This window comes from Lycorma delicatula, chromosome 5 (genome assembly GCF_047948215.1).
Source record: "Lycorma delicatula isolate Av1 chromosome 5, ASM4794821v1, whole genome shotgun sequence".
NCBI classification, from domain to species: domain Eukaryota; kingdom Metazoa; phylum Arthropoda; class Insecta; order Hemiptera; family Fulgoridae; genus Lycorma; species Lycorma delicatula.
Window position 1 is genome coordinate 149120220 of NC_134459.1, and position 8294 is coordinate 149128513.

Genomic DNA, 8294 nt, shown 5'->3' on the forward strand with positions numbered 1-8294 from the left:
ACTTTACTCACAACGTTTTTCCATTCCTTACGGTCTATATCGATAATCCTGGCCTGATTGGTAAATTCGCTGATTCCTCGGGTCATCTGCAACATGTTTTATTCAAGTTTTCTTTACCGCAGATCTTTGAAACTTCCATTGAGTAACTGTATCTGTAGGCAACGTCCTAGACGGTTGCCTACAGAGAAGTCTGTGCGGCAAGTGATCTGGGTCCGTCCGGCAGACATGACCAAACCATCTCAGTCTCCGTGTTTGGATGTGTTCTTCAACTGTTGGTTGCTGCCTGCACTGGTAGGATCGTAGTAAGATCCCGGGTGGCTAGGGTTACGGCTTAACCCACCGGGTTGGTCTAGTGGTTAACGCGTCTTCCCAAATCAGCTGATTTGGAAGTCGAGAGTTACAGCGTTTAATTCCTAGTAAAGCCAGTTATTTTTACACGGATTTGAATACTAGATCGTGGATACTGGTGTTCTTTGGTGGTTGGGTTTCAATTAACTACACATCTCAGGAATGGTTGAACTGAGAATGTACAAGACTTACACTTCATTTACACTCATACATATCATCCTCATTCATCCTCTGAAGAATTATCTAAACGGTAGTTACCGGAGGCTAAACAGGAAAAAGAAAGGGTTACGGCTTAGGCATTGGATCGGTTGGAGATAGGCGCATTGGCATCGTGCCACGGTTATATCGGTATTGTTTGCGATTCGCTTGGGGTGGCCGCTACGCCGGGGTATGTTAACCCGTGCTACCAGAGGCGTGGCTTCCCTCCGCCGGTGGCGGTCGTGATCGTGACTTAATAATGCCACACGAGACACCATGATGGGACCGGGTGGTGGTGCGGGGGTTTGTCCTCGGCTCCTGCGCGGACCGGAATGAGGTTGCAAAGCTAAATTGGTCGATTTATTTGGGTGTAGGTCTGAATTTCTTATTTTGAGTAAGACATAATTTTGATTGGTATGAGTGTAGCACTGATTTAACTTTAAACTCGTTCGTTTTCTGAGGCATTCATAGTTACGAACAATGCTGTCAAATCTGGACTAGGCGCGGGGTTCGCGATTCCGCGGTTTCGGTCAGTTAACTTGTTGGAATCATGTTAGGTTGGATGTGAAAATATCCGTTTGAGGCCTATGTGAAGGCGAAATTTTATATGTATTTACTGATTCAAATGTCTGCCCAGGCATTTACATCGGTGGCATCCCGATCGAGGCCTGGCTGATGACTGTGAAATGTAATCAGTTAGAGGGTCTAAAACTGACCTCCGGTAAAGCCCCTCAGGGCTTAGACGGGAGGGAGTGAGTGTCTTCCCCCTACGGGGTTGGGATGCCTGCACTAGATCTGGTGACTTCATTTCGGATATGATCAAGTGAAACCCATAGAGGTACTAAGGTCCATAACGGGTAGCCGTTTACGTCTTCTAATACACTCACCGTTGTCTAGGTTTACCACCAGATTGTTAACGTGCTCATTTAGCCGAAGTTTATACTTTAAACGAATATGTTGTATTTCTTCCTTGATGTACCGTAGACCCAAATATTCCTGGATTTTGCATTTTTTAGCAAACCACAGCGTCTCAGCTGCATACTTCGCTAATTCTGAAACCGCCGTATTATTTCAAAATTTGACTTGGCTGCTGTGCTCTATAGTTGGACGTTATATATCCATATCGATTTCAAAGTTACCGAGTAGCTTATTAGACAAAAATAATGAAAATTATTTTAGCACATATTTGTGCACACGTAGAAGAGAGATGCAGAAAATTAAGGACTGTATTCTTTTAATTTTTTAATTATTATTTAAAACTCATCGACAGAATATTATTGTTTCTGTAAAAAAATCTATTAAATATATTTTAAATAAATCAATAATAAGAACTTTAAATGGTTTGGCAATTTATTAAAATCGTCAACGGAATCATAATGTTCTTTCTCGTAAGCCAAAATGTTGTTGAGTTACACGAAATTGCTATCGATTAGCACATAAAACTGCTAGAAGTAAAGGCAGTTACTTTGATACGGATTTGAATAGTAGATCTTTGATACCGGTGTTCTTTGGTGGTTGGGTTTCGATTAACTCCACATCTCAAGACTGGTCGACCTGAGACTACACTTCATTTACACTCATACATATCATCCTCGAAGTAATATCTTACCGTGGTATCGGAGGCTAAACAGAAAAAAGTGAGCACATAAAACTGCAGTATGATATATATTTTACTGAATAAATTTTAACCTTTTTATTTATTTTTTAATATCTACTACGTACTGTGTTTTAAACATTTAAAAAATAACTGAGATGCGAAGAATTTTAATGAAATTGGTTGATTGCTATCTCCAGTTTTAAGGGGTCATTTATTTCAATTTACATCTAAATCATAAAAAAAAAAGAAAAGTTATTATTCTTCAACTCATGCCCAACAGTTTATACAAAAAATAATTAAATTAGTTTTTATTGCGTTTTAATCATTACAAGCGTAAAATAAAACACCGGAAAGAAACAGTTTAATCTTGACTTCTGATGACCTAGAAATTTTACAGAATTTATATAATGTTGAAATTTTAGCTATTCGTAGTAATAAAGATGAAAATTTGTTTATTATTGTAATTCCAATGAATTTTGAAGTTCAACTTCTGGATCTTGTTTCTTTTTTTTAGGAATCAGTCCTTAATTCAAAATATTTTATTTGTCATTGTAATTCTACTTGTAATAATTTTTATCATGTCTCAAATGTTGTTTTATACTACGGTAAGAAAGCACCGGTTATTTCTACAGCAATTTTCTTCTCTCATGCTTATGATAAAAACTTTAGGAAAATTTGTGATTATATTGAGGCGATGAGAAAAAATCACAGGTGGAGAATAGTACGTCCTAAGCCATTATTTCCAGCTGTAACAGGGCCTTTTTAATTTATTAATATGCCAGGGCCTTCCCGCGTTCTTCTTTTGTTTGTTTTGTAATTGGTAAGTTTTTGTTGTTGATTTATTTTGTTGTAATTGCGTGTTGAACTCACTCTCTTACCTTCGGGTAGGTAGTAGATTTCAGTTCCTTTCCATATTTTGTTTACTCAGTTTTGTTTGAGACTAATGTAAGATGTGTTTTGTTTTTTGTTTCTTTTTTTGTTTTCTGTTTCTTTTTTTTGTTTTCTGTTTTTTTTTTTAGGGGTAGTAGTACACCGATGGGAATGTTACATGTGGCATCCTGACTGAAGCTGAGAGATGCCTTTTGCCGAGGTTTTGAAGATGACCTCCGGTAAAGCCCATAAAGGCTAGGTTCAGAGGAGGTGGCGTGGCGATCGCAACTGTCACATGGTGGGTGTCTTCCCCTACGGGGTCAGGATGTTGAGTTGGGGGGGGGCTCTCTTAATCTATATATTTTATATCTACAGCAACATATCAATGTTTATTTGGTTGTTCTGTTGCATTTTCTTCCTGTTAGAACGTTTTATTTTCCTAGAAATTTTCTTCCGTAGATGGATTTGAGGGTAGATGTGGAGGAAATGAACCCCCGGGTTGGTCTAGTGGTTAACGCGTCTTCCCAAATCAGCTGATTTGGAAGTCGAGAGTTACAGCGTTCAAGTCCTAGTAAAGCCAGTTATTTTTACATGGATTTGAATACTAGATGGTGGATACCGGTGTTCTTTGGTGTCACCAAAGAACAAAATTTTATGTACTTGAAAAGTACATAAAATTTTATTTTATTAAAACTTCTGATATTTTTTAATTTTTTTTTTGTTAATTATTATGCATGTAAAAATTTTGTTACAATGAGAAGTTAATAATTATTAATAAATCATTATATTTAAGTTAAAAAAAAGAGATGAAGTCTGATTCGAACCGATTTGCCTTCTCCTAAGATTCAAATATTTCATTAATTAAAATTTTATTTGGCTATAACTCTAGACATTATTTTTTTTCCACCCTACTTCTCTGGGCCGGACACGCAACTTCATTGCGTGTCCTGCCCAGGAAAATGCTCTGCCCAGGAAAGTGTCCTGTTACTCAAAGGGAACCTCCCCATTTACCGGCAGTAAGTCCGGCACGACAGGTCAGCCCCCCTGTGGGGGGGGGGGGGGGTTGGATATTTTATGCCTGCCTCAAATTTTCAGGCAGGAATTACCGGGCCCCCACCCAGAGATCGGGTCTCTGTTTTAACTATGCCTGCCTCAAACTGTCAGAGAGGGACACCAGGCCCGACTGTGTCGTTCCCAGTACCCCCCCCCCCCGACGGCCGGACTTCGGTCTTTTTTCCCCGTGCCTGAATGCCTCTGATCACCGTGAATCACCTCTGATCACCTCTGAATGCCGTGAGTCCCCACCTGATCACCGGAACCGACACATCTGAGCATGCTGGCCCTCATGGATGGGGCTGTCCACCCTGCCCTACTCCATACATTAGTATGGAGTAGGGCAAGGTGTCACGCAGATACCCTCGGTGTCTTTTTAAGTCCGATGACTTCAGAAGCAAAAGTGTCTACTAGCTTCCAGTTCTGCTCATCTGCGAGCATATAGGTAATCAGATTCTCGGGTAATAGGCCATCTAAGCTCGCCGCCTTCTCTGGAGAGAAAAAGACCGTGTGTTCGGCCGTGTCTTCACCGGAACAAAACATGCAGCACAGTGACGTTCTTCTTTCTATCCTATACAAAAAGGCTTCAAAATTGCCGTTTCCCGTAAGAACCTAGGTCTAAAATTTACTTTCCCGTACCAACTCTTACACCGTGCTTCTAGGTCCGGAATTATTAACTGTGTCCAGATGGAGGTTTCTCCAGTATTCCATCTTTCTTGCCAGAGATTCAAGGTAACTCTTTTAGCATCTGTCTTGCTTATTCCTTTATACCTATTCACCCTCTCACACACACACACCAACAGATCTAATGGGGGTGATGGATGCTAGGATGCAAGCCGAATCATACGATACGGTCCTAAAGGCCGAGACGACTCTCAGTGCTACGTAATCTGTTTGTGTATCTCCGAACATTTCTAAAAAACGAAATTTTTCGCGATCACAATACTTACTTTACTTCGTACAAGGAAGGAAAATTAAGATTAGATTTATCTGTTTATTTATCTATTTTAATTTTTAAGTTAGATCTATTTTAGATTTATTTGTTTAGCTATATGACGAAGAGTTTGTTTTATAAAGTTAATCAATCCAAAGCGTATTTCCCTACCGGTATGAAATTTAAATTTATCGCCTTCGTTGAATGTTAAAAAACAGATAAGCCTATTCCACACAATTTTATACGTTCTCAATTTTGTATGTGCGATGAAATTTCCTTTTCCGTAGTTCAGCCGTTTACATTTTCAGATATAATCAGTTTACATTAATAATTTCCTAATTTTGGTTATTATCACTGTCGTTGTTTCATAGTTTAGTCACTATTATGTGGTATAAATTAATTTTCAACAAACTACGTTGTGCCAGTTAGCTTCCTCCTGGTTTATTTCGATTTATGTTTATAACACTAATTAAACGTTGGTTCATCTATGAACATTTATATGCGTATAGAAAAAATACAATTTATTTTTCTTGAGTCAAATAATTAAAATATCTCTTTCATACTATTTAAATTAAAAAAATGTATACCTATATTATAAAACAGATTAATAAATCTGATTTTAGTATTAATATTAAATCAATTAAAACATTTTTACTTCGCGCAAGTAATTTACAAAAATCTTTTTGAACAAGAAGATATTTGAAATTGAAAATGTAATTTTAAGTTTAAAAATTAATGAAATCCTATATATGTCTCTGGAATTATGAATTACGTCACCCTATATTCATCGTCTTATTTTTTATAAAAAAATATAATTTAATAGATTTAATGATAAATAAATTTTGCAATGATCGACCATATATATATATTAGAACCAATGCATATTAGAGTATGAAAAATCTACATAGATTTTTCGTACTGGAGAGCATTTAGTTAATTTTTTAATGTAGCGTTCAGTATGAGTATTTCTTATTGCACCCTTTCAGATTTTACACATTTTTAATTAAGTGGAAATTTTTTGTTTTAAATAAGAGGGCATAAAAATAATTAAAAAATTCTTACATAAAGTCGAGCAATTTTTCTTTTTTTTTCTTTTAATGTACCAACCAGTACCAGAGACAACCAACGAGAGGAGGGTTAAATGTGCCCTAGCTATCCCGACCTAGTTTATTATATGGTCAGAAAAACATTTTACAATTCTAATTTCCTTCGTTGTAAAATCTGCTTTTAAAGGTTGGAAAAATGTTGTAGCAGAACCGGCCTTATTGAACGCAATATAAATATCTAGAAAAATTGTCAAAATATGCGTACGGTGGTATATTCTAACTTATGTGGGTACATCATTAACAATTCCAGCAGTGAATCATCCTGTTTCAAATCCCTGACTAAAACCATTCAATGTCCTATTTAAAATTGCATTAATTCTATTTGCTATTCCGTTATCTGACATAATGGCAAATATTATACCGACCACTGTCAGGAGCGTCAGTCAGTTATTTTTTTTATCGATACAATTGTTTTTACTCTTATGTAAGATGTTTATAAAAAATATTTAAACTTTACTAAGACAAATTGTTGGCCGACGATTTATCTCTAAGGCGGAACGGCTTAATAAGATAATATAAGCCGTTCCCTTAATGTAATAATGTATTATAAGCGGTCGTAATCTGTGGATTATGCTCTAGCAGCATACTCACGGATAGTAGCTTCTCACTATCCGTCGCTCGTTCAAGTTCGTGAACCGTCGTACGAACCTGCTAGTATTGCTTATATACTAGTATTGCTGATGTTCCGTCAAAAGTGAAACAGCCCACGTTATCAAAAATCTAAAACCATTTTCATAGGTGATTCACGATTCCTGATAAAAGATAGATTTGTGGATACTCAGATAGATTTTTAATCTAGCTAGAATGGTTTGTAATCTACATATAAAATAAATAATCTCGTAGATTTATGTGATGTAACATTTAGTAGAATTATTAAGTATATTTTTAGACATTATTGTTAAACACATTTTAAGTAAGTTAAGATAATGTACTGTCATGCAGTGGGTTTTCATAAGGCTCTACAAGCCCATCTGTCACCTGTCAGTCTCTTCATCCTAATGCAACACCCTCTAAACGTGATATCGTCCAACTTCTTGTCTTCTATTACTCATTCTCTTTTATCCACCATTCTCTCTAACAGATTAACGTGTAGTGTCTACGATTTTTCAGTTTTAGCTGTCAAGCAGTAAATAAATTATGCAAAATATGTATTAAATTCAGATCATATCTTCTATTTTAAATTATTAGAAGCATAGATCTAGACGCTTATATCAGTGAAAAATTAAATATTATTTTAAATTTTACAGATTTTCCAGTTCTTGCACTGGTTTCTTTAATAAAAAGAAGAATTTTTTTTAGGAGATAGAAATTTATTTGTAAATAGAATTAAAAATTTCTAGAATATTAACTTATATCAATATCACATCATTACATCAAATAATATCACATATATATCAATACCATCACTTCAAATGAACAACGAAATTTGATTCTTAAAATTCTATTTATAATTACTATACTTACTTTCTTGTACGAAGTAAAGTAAATGCAAACAAATTTGAATTATGGACTTCTTCATAACTGCACTCAAAAGCCCTCATTGAGAGCTTTTCAAAGCTATATCATAAGTGGTAGTTATTTTCAGTGGTTCCAGAGTTATATAGCCAAATAAATTTTTAATTAATGAACTATTTAGTTCTTACAAGGGGAAGGTACATCGGTTCGAATCCGACTTCGTATATATTGTTTTTAACTTTTTTCTTAATTTAAATATATTGATTTATTAATCTCCGATTGCAAAAAAAATCTTAACAATAAATAATAATTCAATAACAATAAAAAAAATAAAAGTAATTTGAAAAAAATCAGAAGTTATTAGTGAAATAAAATTTTATGTACTTTATATTTTATTTCAAAAATTTTTACAGAGGTTAATAATTATTAATAAATCAATATATTTAAACTAAAAAAAAAAAAATAAAAAAATATACGTATACGAAGTCGGATTCGAACCGATGTGTGCATGGTTACGGATCCGGCACGTTCTCACTTACACCACATAACTACTTGAAAAACGGAAAAACGGACACCACAAAAATTTGATACGTGTGATGTCCACCACAATGCAGTTGTGTAACTGCCCACTTTATTAAAGAACTGGAGAATCGTATCTCGCTTTCAAATGAAATAAGTTTAAATGAAGTGCAGCAAAAAATGTGTGTATGTAATTTAATAGGTATTGTCATGG